This window comes from Canis lupus, chromosome 3 (genome assembly GCF_011100685.1).
Source record: "Canis lupus familiaris isolate Mischka breed German Shepherd chromosome 3, alternate assembly UU_Cfam_GSD_1.0, whole genome shotgun sequence".
Classification (NCBI taxonomy): Eukaryota; Metazoa; Chordata; class Mammalia; order Carnivora; family Canidae; genus Canis; species Canis lupus.
In genome coordinates, this window is record NC_049224.1 from 63619813 (window position 1) to 63632803 (window position 12991).

The window sequence follows — 12991 nt, forward strand, 5'->3', positions numbered from 1 at the left end:
GCTGTGACAGGAAAGAGAGAGGGACATAGAGTTAAAGTGCTTGGTCATGCACAGCTTCTTGGTTCCTTTTATTTAATAACAGTAGCCACATGCTTCTCCCTCCTCCTGTGTTGTCTCTGCCTCTCTCTCTATATGTCTATCATAGATAAATAAATAAATAAATAAATAAATAAATAAATAAATAAAATAATAATAATAACAGTAGCCATGAAAATGTTGATGTGTGTGAGGATGTGATCACTATTCTCTTACATTCTTATTGCCAGCTTATAATGAAAACAAATGTTAGACCAAATTCTGACATGTTACAAATATTTATTCACCAAGCATGTATTATCCACTAGGCAAGACAATGCATTCCAATGTTTTGGAAGTCTCCTGGACTCCCAACTTTCTGAATTTCTCAGTGATGACCTTCACTTTGATGAAAAATTCATGTGGTGCTGACCCAGCAGTATTCCAGAGGTAAATTCTATTGTCATCTGGTTATTATCAGGTAACCAAAAAATTCTCTAACCCAATGGCAGACACTGTTAGGAATCAGGTCTCTACCATTTCTAAAAGCAGAGGTTTGTTAGGGTCTTATACCCTGTTCAGCCATGGTTAGTATACTGGATTGAATACTGCCTCCCCAAACTCATGTCTCCTCAGAAACTTAGAATATAACCTTATTTGGAAATGTGCCTTAACAGATGTAGTTAGCTGAGGTCATACTGGAATAGAGTGGCCTGGTTTCTCCCCAGTGACTGGTGTCCTCATGAGAAGGCCATGTGAAGACACAATAGAGAAGGATATGTAAAAAGGGAAGCAGAATCTGTAGTGATGCAGCTACAAGCTAAGGAACACCAAGGATTGAGAGGAACCACTAGAAGCTAGAAGTAAGTAAGGAAGAATTCTTTTTTATGGACTTTAGAGGGAGCACAGTTCCTCCAATGTCTTGATTACTGATTTCTAGCCTCCAAAACTGTACTTTGTGGTATTTTGTTATGGCACCTTAGCAAGTAATATAATTGGGATTGTCTCTAAAATAGCCAACTCACATATCTTCTTGAATGCCATAAATTTCATTAATGAGAATCCATTTCTAATATCCATGATGATAATTAACAAACCACTAATTAGTGATAGCTCATTTCTAACCTTCATTATGTTAATTATCAAAGCATCTGGTGTTAACTGAGATAGTGATAACAGAAGTGCTTATATAGGAGCCTCCTCTGGAGAGGGAGCTTCCTGTTAGCGTGCTCTTGGGGTGCATCTTCACTGAATACATGTGTTGTACCACATTTTCTATGCCGAAGTATTTTATTTATTTATTTATTTATTTGTTTGTTTGTTTATTTATTTATTTATTTATCAGAGAAAGAGAGAGAGAAAGAGAGACAAAGAAAGCGACCACACATGAGTGGGGATAGTGGCAGAGGGAGAGGGAGAGAGAGTGAATCTTAAGCAGGTCCACACCCAGCATGGAGCCCAATGTGGGGCTCAATCTCATGAGCCTGAGATCATGACCTGAGCTGAAATCAAGATTAGGGCATTCAACCGACTGAGCCACCCAGGCGCCCCTAGGCTGAAGTATTTTAAATTGCAGACACCACTGGCAAGGGAGATCTGTATCCTAGCATGTTCAAGACATGGGCTTACGGGAGAAATTCAAGGGAGGGAAAGACCTACGAGGTTTGGAAGAAACTGACAGCAGTAACTGTTATCACGGACAAACTTTTCTGATTAGTGGAATCACCAGGAGCCTCTTACTGTGCTTTTCTCTTTTCTACTTTTGCTAGAAAATAATCTTTTTTCCTTTTCAGTTCAGTTATACATTCTAAAAAGTCATAGCCACAATTGATATAAGGTATGGAGTCAATTTATCCCAGTATGCCTGGATCTTTCCCAGATTTAACATCAAAATTCCCACATCTTGAGAACCTCCCCAGTTCCAGGCTAATCAGGGCAATTGGCTACTATTTCTATATTTGTATGAACAGAATTCTCTGCCCCCTTTCTGTCCTACCAACCATATTTTAATTAATAAGTTAATTAATTAATTTTAAAGATTTTATTTATTCATGAGAAACACACAGAGAGAGGCAGAGACACAGTCAGAGGGAGAAGCAGGCTCCCTGCGGAGAGCCAGATGTGGGACTCAATCCCAGGGCCCAGGGATCACGAACTGAGCCAAAGGCAGATGCTCAATCACTGAGCTACTCAGGTGCCCCCCATCCATATTATTTAACTAATTAATGAGATCTTGTTAGTTCCTGTCTCCTGATCTAGGGCAGTTTAGTTTAGTGTTGTGTTGGGGCCAGGGGAGAAGGGATGGGAAGGGGGAGAGTTAGGACATTCTGGCAACTAGAGAATCACGATTCTCTCCTGTGGCTTGCTGCTGCATGCAAGTATCTTAACTTCTGAAAAATGTCACAAAGTCCCAGCAGGTTGGGAATACTGACTGGTTTCATCAGTTTGCTGAATTCCCCAAACTCAGGTCTAAGATAAAGAATGTTGATTAGAAATTCTTATAATATGTAATGTAGATAGGTTGATCTATGAACAGATATGTACTGGGAGATTATACATAATTTGCATGATAGAGTTCTGTTTTCCCTTGGCATATATTGTCTATTGTCCCTTAGTGTTTCAAGAGCAGAGTGGTGATTTCTTTTTCTTCTTCTTTTTTTTTAAAGACCTTTTTTTTTTTTTTTTTTTTTTTTAATTGACAAGAGACAGCGAGAAAGAGGCACAGACATAGGCAGAGGGAGAAGCAGTATGGGACTTGATTTCCGGAACCTGAGATCAAGTTCTGAACCAAAGGCAGATGCTCAACCACTGAGCCACCCAGTGTCCGTGTCCCCAGAGTGGTGATTTCTAATTCGTTTTTAAGTTAGCTATTTGGAAAGCAATTGATGACCAGGCAGTAGAAAAAGACTTCTGAGCAGCCAAAGATACGACACCAATTAAATATAGTAAATTCATGTAATTTATTATTTTTTTAAAGATTTTATTCATTTATTCATGAGAGAGAGAGAGAGGCAGAGACACAGGCAGAGGGAGAAGCAGGCTCCATGCAAGGAGCCCGATGTGGGTGGGACTCGATCCCGGGACTCCAGGACCACACCCTGGGCCAAAAGCAGGCACCAAACCACTGAGCCACCCAGGGATCCCCAATTCATGTAATTTAAATGACTGAAGAACAATGTAGGCTCTCTCTTTGTCTATAGATTTGTTTTACACAACAATTTAAAGACCTATGTTGTCTCTTTAAGTTCTCAGTAGTTTGGAAGGAGGCAGTGTGGATGCTACTAGAAGGCAGGCAATAGAAGGGAGAGGAGCCCGCATGCCCCCAAAACACAAAGGAGTTAGAAAAACTGTTCTGCACAGTCCCAGAATACACAGTGGTTTGGAGGCACATAACTCTATATCCCTTGATAAAAGCTGAGAGTATCATGGTGGCAATAATAATGCCGATATTGATCACGCAGAAATAGAACGCTAATGAGGAGCTTCTCGTTGAGAAGCTGAAGGCCAGACCCTGACAAGCTCACACTGTGAGGTCTCTTGTAGCCAGCTCACTGATCTCTCCCTGATGGTGCTCTGCCTTTGTGGCTTTTTTTTTTTTTTTTCCCCAAACTTCAGTGGCATGTCCAAATGAACTGATGTGAGTCTCGGAGAAGATAGGAGTAGAGCACTCGAGAATACCAGGTGAAACAATCTTTTAAGTAACTCAGTAACAGACTGGGATCTGTGGCAACTAAACCATAGAAAAGAACATGAACAGCAGTACAATATTAATGCTTCCAATTTGGAAAGTAATAATTTGTGGATTTTATGGCATTTGGAAGCAGAGATGCAGCTGTATCACCAAAATTATTTGGGCAGGAGCATGTGTGACACAATTTGGCCAAGAGCCCTAGGAAAACTACAATAACAGTTTAGAGATATGGATTAAGCTGCGGATCTTATTTTGTGCAATAATTTCCCCAAAGCTTGCTGTCTGATCTGATGGCACTCAACTGGGGCTTCAGAAATCCATGGAGTTGTAGAATGGTGGGCAGGACTCCAGGCTTTTGGGAGTTTCTCATCATTTCCCAACCACTGAACCCTTTCATATTGCCATGATTTTTCCTCTTTTGATCCCTCCTCTGTGATATCCGTCCTCTACTTTCCATCTGGAAAACTCTTACTCAACATTAGGACCCAGCTCCTATGTCTTTTCTGAGCTTTTTCGGGTAGGCTTATAATCTATTTGTTTAAATATCCACCGCTTTCACTAGATCAAGGTCCAGCACATTTTTTTTTCTGAAAAGGGACAGATAATAAGTATTTTATAGCCTTGTGGTTTATCGGCTCTGTCACAGCTACTCAACTGTGCCATTGTAGTGCATAGGCAGCCCTAGAGAATACATAAATGAATGGGTGTGGATGTTTTCCAATAAAACTTTATTTATGGACACTGAAATTTGAATTTCATATAATTTTCATACGTCACAAAATATCCTTCTTTTGATTTTTTAAAACCGCTTATAAGTATAAAAATCATTCTCAGCTTGTAGGGCATACAAAAACAGGCAGCAGAACAGATTTGGCCTACAGGCTCTAGTTCGCTGTGCTAATTTTCTATTCCTATGTAACAAATCACTACAAACTTAGCAGCTGAAAACAATGCACATTTATTATTCCAGTTTCTGTGGGTTAGGAGGTCAGGCACAACTTAGCTGGGTCCTCGGCTCAGAGTCTTAAAAGGCTAAAATCAGGATGTTGGCCAGGCTGTGATTTTCTGTGGGCCTTGACTACTTCTGAGCTCATTTAGGTTGTTGGGAGAGTTCATTTCCTGTGGCTGTATGACTGGGGTCCCCGACTTTTTGCTGACAATCAGCTGTAATTCTTGCTCTGTGGGCTTCCTGAACATGGCTCTGTACTTCATCAAACCAACAAGAAGGAGTCATATACAATGTTACCTAAGAATCATAGACAGTGACACCCTATCACCTTTGCCTATTGTATTGATTAGAAGTAAGTCACAGATTTTGCCTGCACTTGGGCAGGAGATTATACAAGGTCACGAATATCAGAAGGTGGGAATCATGGGCAGCATCACCTTAGGGTCTAGCTATTATTACACCAACCCCTGCACGAGATGATGATTTCTGGAGACAGGCACTGTGATAGTGACAATGAATCATTTTGATATCCTCAGCATTAGCCCAGCACATAATGGGTGCCAGTAAATGTTTATTGAAAGAATGCATAGATGGTTGTTTACACACAACCAAAACAATAGAATAAGATTCTTATAATTCTCCAGTAAAATAATTACAATATTGCAATTCTTCCTGATTCAAGATATGTTTGTGGGACCCAAGGTTTTAAGAAGAAAGCTAAATTTGGCTGACATTCTTGGATTTGGATTTATAGCTAGATCAATTTCATCAGGTAGTAAAAGAACTTTCCGTGTGGTGAATAATCAGTTATTCAAACCACATTCCAGTCAATCAGCATAAAAACAAGACTGAAATAGGGGAATCCATCTTAAAGCTCTAAGCAGGGTGCTGGTACATTGAAAAATTTCCAGAAGCAATTTTCCAATGCATAGCAAAGATAGCTTCTCTGGTATTTATTTCCCTGAATAAATGTAACTAAAAATAAGGTGAATTTTTATTTCAACAAAGGCTACAAACTTTAAGCAATAATAAGAAATAAGTAAGAGATATCTGGAATGTGAAATACACACACACACACACACACACACACACACACACATACACTGAAGTGGTTACGGAGTGAACTTGACTGTGGGCAAAAGCTTCCAAACTGTAAAACTTTCCCCAAAGTCTCAGTTACTGAGAATTTTTTAATTGAAACACATGGAATCACAATCTTAACACCTGTTTCATCTGCCAACTTTATCAAACACCTATGTCTATTGCAATTTCTGTTGTGTTATCATCTAATTACCTATCTATCTCTTCAACTTCTGTTTTATGGTTCACCTGATTATTTCCTTTCCCATTCAGAGAAAGATTGGGGTTGAGAGCTCCTTTTTATGCAGTTTTTTTGCATCCCAAATGGAACAGATGGTTCCTCTAAATGCACATCTGGTCACCGACTAGAAAAGATCTCAAACTGGGCTCTGCCAATGGGAAGCAAGACGTGGCTTCCCTTTTCTTTCTGGGAAATATTTTCTTCTATTGAGATTAAGATAAATTTCTTTTTTTTTTTTTTTAAGAAAGAGGTAGTAGTTTTATTTTTATTTATTTTTATTTTTATTATTTTTCAAAGATTTTATTTATTCATGAGAGACACACACACAGAGAGAGGCAGAGACACAGGCAGAGGGAGAAGCAGGCTCCAGGCAGGGAGCCTGACGTGGGACTCAATCCCGGGTCTCCAGGATCAAGCCCTGGGCTGAAGGAGGTGCTAAACCACTGAGCCACCAGGCTGCCCCGAAAAAATTTCTTTTAATAACCAAATCATCAAAATAAGAGCCTCATTTTTTAAAAAATATTTTATTTATTTACTTGAGAGAGAGCTATGATAAAAATCAGGGCCCCATTATCTATCTTTTATTTTTATTTTTTAAAAACGATTTTGTTTATTTATTTGAGAGACAGGGCACAAGCAAGGTGAGGGGTAAAGGGAAAAGGAGAGGGACAAGCAGAATCCTCACTGAGCAGGGACCCTGATAATGAAGCTTGATCCCTGAACCCTGAGATCACGACCTCAACTGAAGTCAGGTGCTTAACCGACCAAGCCACCCAGCTATCCTTAAAGAGCCTCACTATTTAGATTCAAATAGCCCATTGACTTTTTATCAACTTTGACATAAATTGCATTGGGTCATGATATTGCCAGCTCTGCCCCTAGCATCACCTTCCCAACTCCTGGAAGGAGAATGGACAGTGCCTAGGAGAGAGGGTTAGAAGTCTGGGTTGGAGCTTGGGCTCTGATCTTGAACACTTCATTTCTCTAGGCTTATTCTTACATCTGATTTTTGAGATGACTGAACTAGGCCATCTTTAATTCATCTTCCAACTCAAACTTTAGAATTCAAGGATTATCATCAGAATTTGTACAAACATCTGCTGAATGCAGATAATGTTTAGATTTGTTTTTGTTCATCTAAAAAACCTAATTGACTATTTTTGCCTTAATAAAATGCATGTACAACTAATATTATGATTTTATTATAGGAAAAATATCTTTCGTACTATATATCTCTGACTCTCCATCTCCTAACCAATCACACCAAAACAAATGTGTTTTAATAAGATTTTTGATAAAATGAGGTTGCTTAGGGATCCTATTATTAAATAATAGTAGACTAGATTGTCCCATGCTAGATTTCAGGCATACAAAGGTGAATAAAACATGAGCTCTTCCTATTTTAAATCTATCCTCTACACTGTTACTGATGTAGACGAAACATGTAAGATGTTTCAAGTCACTTTAAAACTCTTCAGTGTTGTCCTTGGTTTTTATCTATTTACTCAACAGATATTTATTGTGTGTTTGCTATATGCCAGAAATTGGGCTTGACACTGCACTACAGAGTGAATAAGACAGACATAAGTGTTTACTTTTCTAGTGGGAGAATTCAGGTAATAAATAGACAAACAGCAAATACGCTAGATTTTTTTCAGATTGCTATAAGTGGCTCAAAGAGAAACAGAACAGTATGTGAAATAGTCAATCTCAGTCCAGTTTTATCAAAGTAACCAGGACATCCTTTCTGGGATGGTGCCATTTAAACTCACCACTGAAAGATGATGAGGAGAAAAAAGAAGATACAGTTGGACTTTTAGATGTAAAAAGCCTAAGGTGGGAAATACCTATGTATGTTTAAAGGGGAAAAAATAAAGAAATCAACAGAGACCAGTTTCTGAAGTTTGGTGAGCAAGAAGGAAAGTAATGTGAGAAAACTCAGGTAGGCAAGCAGGGATCAGATCATGTAAGGACTTCTAGACTAAGATACTTTTTTCCTAAATGCAATAGAAATCCATTGGAAAGTTTAAGTGAGTGAATGACATGACCTACACTGTGTTTTGAAAGGATTATTCTGGCATTTCTGAGAGTAATAGTTGCCTGCTCATGTTGGCTGGAGTAGGGGCAAGAGAGAGGTCAGGAAGCATGGCAGCAGGGAGAAAGACTGAGGTAGAACAGTGAGAGATTTTGATAGCTTGGATTTGGGGTGGTGGAGGTGGAGAGGCACGGATAGATTTATTTGTTTATTTATTTTTTAAGATTTTATTTATTTATTCATGAGAGACACAGAGAGGGAGAGAGAGGCAGAGATACAGGCAGAGGGAGAGGCAGGCTCCATGCAGGGAGCCGGATGTGGGATTCCATCCTGAGACTCCAGGACCACGCCCTGGGCCAAAGGCAGGTGCTAAACTGCTGACCCATCCAGGGATCCCCCACGTTTAGATTTAATACACGTTTTGCAAACAGAGTTGACAGGACTTGTTGATGTAATGGATGAAGGAACTGAAGGAAAAGAAAAAAAGGATAATTCCAAGCATGTGGCTTGAGGAATGGTAGATACTTGTGTCATTTTTTAAAAAAAGATTTTATTTATTTATTCATGAGAGAGAGAGAGGCAGATGGAGAGGCAGGCTCCATGCAGGGAGCCTGATGCCGGACTCCATCCCGAGACCCCAGGATCGTGCCCTGGACCTTAGGCAGGCGCTAAACTGCTGAACCGCTGAGCCATCGGGGGATCCCTATTCTGGTGTCATTTACAAAGATGGAGAAGACTAGGAAATAAAAAGGTTTAGAAGACAAGGAGGAATCAAAGAATTCTGATGGATGTAATGTGTTTGAGGTATCTTTAGCAATGGTAGGTTCAAAGAACACAGAAGAAAGATGATTAATTCTGGTACCCGGGGAAGGGAAAGATAATTTCACAAGGGCTGTGACTTCAGAGCTGGAATTTGGAGAGTGTTTAGGAACTGGTCTATAAGACATTGGTGTGTTAGGGGGTGGGGATAAGAGGAGGCAGTGGTGGGGATGGGACAGCCATTTTAGTACTTTGTGTGGTATTGGAGCATAAAGAGGGATATATCACAATCCCTGCCTTTGGGAGGTGCATTTTAATTAGGTAAGTGGGAGTGAACTGAATCAAAAAGCAGGGCTGCCAGAGCTAAGTGTGGAATTATTTGCTATTTGCTGATAAGACAGCCAGCCAGTAATGCCACAGTGATTTGCAACAGAGAAACAAATGTATCTGCAAAATGTTTAGCAAGAGGACTCACTCAGCCTTTTCCCCCTGCCTGTATGAGAAGGCCTAAGAAGGCCTGGCCGGAGGAAGGGAAGACCAGCCAAAAGAGGATTAAAAGGAGTAGAATGTATGGGCAGGAAATGCTTATTCTTATATTTTTCGACCTTTATGTGCCATTTGGTAGTAGTGCTTTATTCATAAAATACTGGTGGTAATAACATCCCAGCCAACCATCATTTTAACTGGGCTTATTATTTGCACCACAGGCTATGCAAAGCATAGCATACATATTGTTGCATATAATCTTCAGAACAACTAACTGTATGAAGTAGACACTACTTAAAGAAAATACTCATTTTCCATCCGAGGAAAATGAGGCATAGCTAAGGTTAAGGGAATTGTAATCCTATTCCCCACTATTGCTGAGTGGTTTCTGCTTATCTTTCAGGTCTCTGCTTACATATGATCCCTCAGAGAAGCCCATGGTCACCACTTAGTCTCAAGTCATGTCTTCCAGGGCTCTCTTGGAGCACCCTGTTCTTGTGCTTTGTATTAGTTCCCTATTGCCATGTAACAAATATCTGCAAACTTGCTTAGATCAGCGCACATTTATTATCTCTTAGTTAATGTAGGTCAGAGCCAGTTGCCCAGTAGAGCCTATTTAGTAGGTGCTCAGTAAGATGTGCTGAATGAATGAATGGCTTGTTCAGAATCACACTGCTCATCATCAGGTAGATCTGTTAGCAAAGTGTCCTCTCTTTTCACTACAGCCATTCCTGCCCATAAGCATAAAAAGAAAAAGATGAAATATTGTGTAGGAAGGAACCATTATGCTGCTTGATGAGAGTCATTGGAGACCCTGTTCTTACCAAGATTTTTTTTTTCTTACCCAGATTGTTAAGTTAAAATGTGAACTACTTGGCAGAGTTTTGTTAACTGGAGGAAGGGGCTTTGGCTTCGATGTCCACTAACTAATGTAATGAATTTTCTTTGGCTTTATTTTCTATTTGTCACCATCATAATTGAAAAGAGTTCAAATATTCCCTTCTAGGATTTGAAAAAAATTGAGGGAAAATGCTATTGTTTTCATCCTCATGTAAACTTTTGGCCTTGAAAGATATGAAAGCCAGTTAGGATCTAATAAAGAAATACCTATCACAGTATAGTGGAAAATGTCAGACCAGTAGACTTGAACTGTAGTTTCAACTGTAGCTTTGTAAACTTAAGGAAAGTTCTTAATCTCTCTGAACCTTAATGTTCTCATCTTAGAATTCTTCCTATGAGGCAGGGGTTTGGTGAATTTTAAGGGAGATTATGTGGGCAAAGCTGCTGATGTTTTCTAGGCTCTAAAAAAATGGTTACTTTCTTTTCTCATGGTAGACTAAGGAAAAGTACAGTAACTTTAATGAGACAGTGAAACGTGCAGAGAAGAAAGGAACTGTACCTGTCACTTCTCAGTCCTGAGTTAAGGAGAAATATGCCCTAGAGCTCTGACTTAGGAGTGGGGAAGAAAGGATGACCTGAGAAATGACCTACCCTCCAAACACTTGGGAGTGGGTTATCATTGAGACTAGAGCAGCCCTCAGCTTAGCTGAATTCTCATTCTGTTATTCTCTGAGGCATTCTGGAAGCAAATAGGGAGAATACTCCTTAGCAGAAACCATCAGATCACAGTAGACTGAAAGAGGATGCCTCACTTTTTACTATTTCTTCTTGGTTGAACAGCTTGGAGCAGAGTACCTATGTGGCAGGATAAAGTTGGAGACATGAGCTTATGTTTTGTTCTCCTTGTTTTTTCTTTCTGTTTCAAGAAGCTGCTTGAGACTTCACTACTTCACTTTCTCTTCCAGGGAAATGTGCTTTGAAGTTGATTGAAGGAAGCATGTTATTTTGGATTTGGTTTTCAGTGATCTCACCAGGAATTAGGGAGAGAAGTGATTGCCTTTGGGAACAGGGAGGCCAAATTTCCAAGAAGAAAGAAGTAGACCCAGAACTCAAAAGGAACAGGGACCGGTGGTTTTGGAAACAGTAAGGACATATGTCTTCACAGTCCTTAGAGGTGACAGGGCCCCAGATGAAGGATGCCAGGAGGGGCAACAAAGTTTAGGCATTAGGTTCCAGAGCTTCCAAGTCCAGCCAAGGATCTCACATCCAAACCTGGTGGGTGAAGCAGATGCTCTTGGTGCTCTGCCTTCATCTTTAGACCCCATCCCTTTGGCGTGTTGCTGTGGACTTCCAACTTCCAGTATGTGCATCTCTTTGCCATAGGTGTTCCTCTAAAGTCTTGGAAGTCTGCTCTGCTATCCATCAGAATCAGCCAAAAGTGCCAGGGAATTAATACCTCTAGGAGGAGCCCTTTTCCAGTGACTCCAGTGAGCTGAAGTATAAATGCCTCAGCTCACTCGCTACTTAGGATAACTTTGAAGAGTGTATTTTGCAACATTTTCCATAATTTCCCCATAGGATTAAGCTGCAATTGTCCATCATTTAATTACTGTCTTTCCTTCCCGGCCCCACCTCCTCCCTCTCATACCAGTGACGCCTACACCTCCCAACGAAACTACCTGCTCTCAAGTCCTTATCTCAGACCCTGCTTCTGGAGAGCCCAAAATAAAGTATTAAGGAAGCAAGGGAAGGCCGCTCCCTTCACAGAACCATGACAAAGACATTGAACCCATCAGCCGTGACCAGTGTAGACCAAAGATGGGAGAAGTCTTCCTGAATCCTCTGTTGTGAGACAGATCTTGGCACCTTCACATATATCAGGGGTAAGTAGAATGTAGCAGAGAGGGTAAGGGTCCCATCTATGTGACTGCCAGAAAAAGCTGTGAAAGTTCAAAATGGGCAAAGATGACTGAGTGTTCTGTGTAAACACATCCTTCCTGCTTATCTCCATCTTTCATGGTCTCTGACCTATTTTACAACTCTAACTTGCAGAAAACTGATGCTAGAGAAAGGATTATTGTCTATAGAAATGCAGATTCATCATGTCTGGTGGGATGCAGTTGCCTATTGTTATATGGACAGATTGATTTTGTGTCCATTTGCAAATCACTTCGGCATGCCTTACTTGCCTAATAGGTGGTGTTTCTTTGAATTCCTCCAACACCTTCCTGCTTCTCTCATTATTTAATGACTCATATAAAATTTTTGACACACATTCATTTTATATTTGTATGAAAGTCATGATTGTACCTTCTAAAAAATTTATCCTTTAACAGGACTTAGATTAAAATTCTTTCCAGCCTAGTGTGATGAGGGTAGAGTCTGATTTAAGGCCTCTGGAAGGATGCATAGGAGATCAGTAACACTGGTTGTTACCTTCAGGGAGGGAAATTCTGTAATTTGGGACTGAGGTGGAAGGGGACATTTTTATTCCTTTTGAATTTTGAACTATTATCTCTTCAAGTGAATTAAAATTGTGAAGAAAAAGTTAAATTTTTATTTTAAAAAAATTTATAAATAAAATTTTAATTAAATTTTAAAGTTAAATTAATTTTTAAAACCCCACCAAGAAGTAAAAAAATTTTAATGTCTCCAGTGACCCCTCTGGAGTTTGGAGTGGAGGGGTGAGAGAAAGAGTAGACAAGTCTACTTATTTTGGCTACTAGGGTTTCTATGTGGAAACTGTTTTTTTTGAAGATTTATTTTTTTATTTGAGAGAGAGTGAACAAGGAAGGGGAAGGCACAGAGGGAGAGGGAGAGAGAAACTCCTCAAGCAGACTCCCTGCAGAGGCCGGTGTGGGATTATTCCAGGACTGAGATCATGACTGGAGTTGA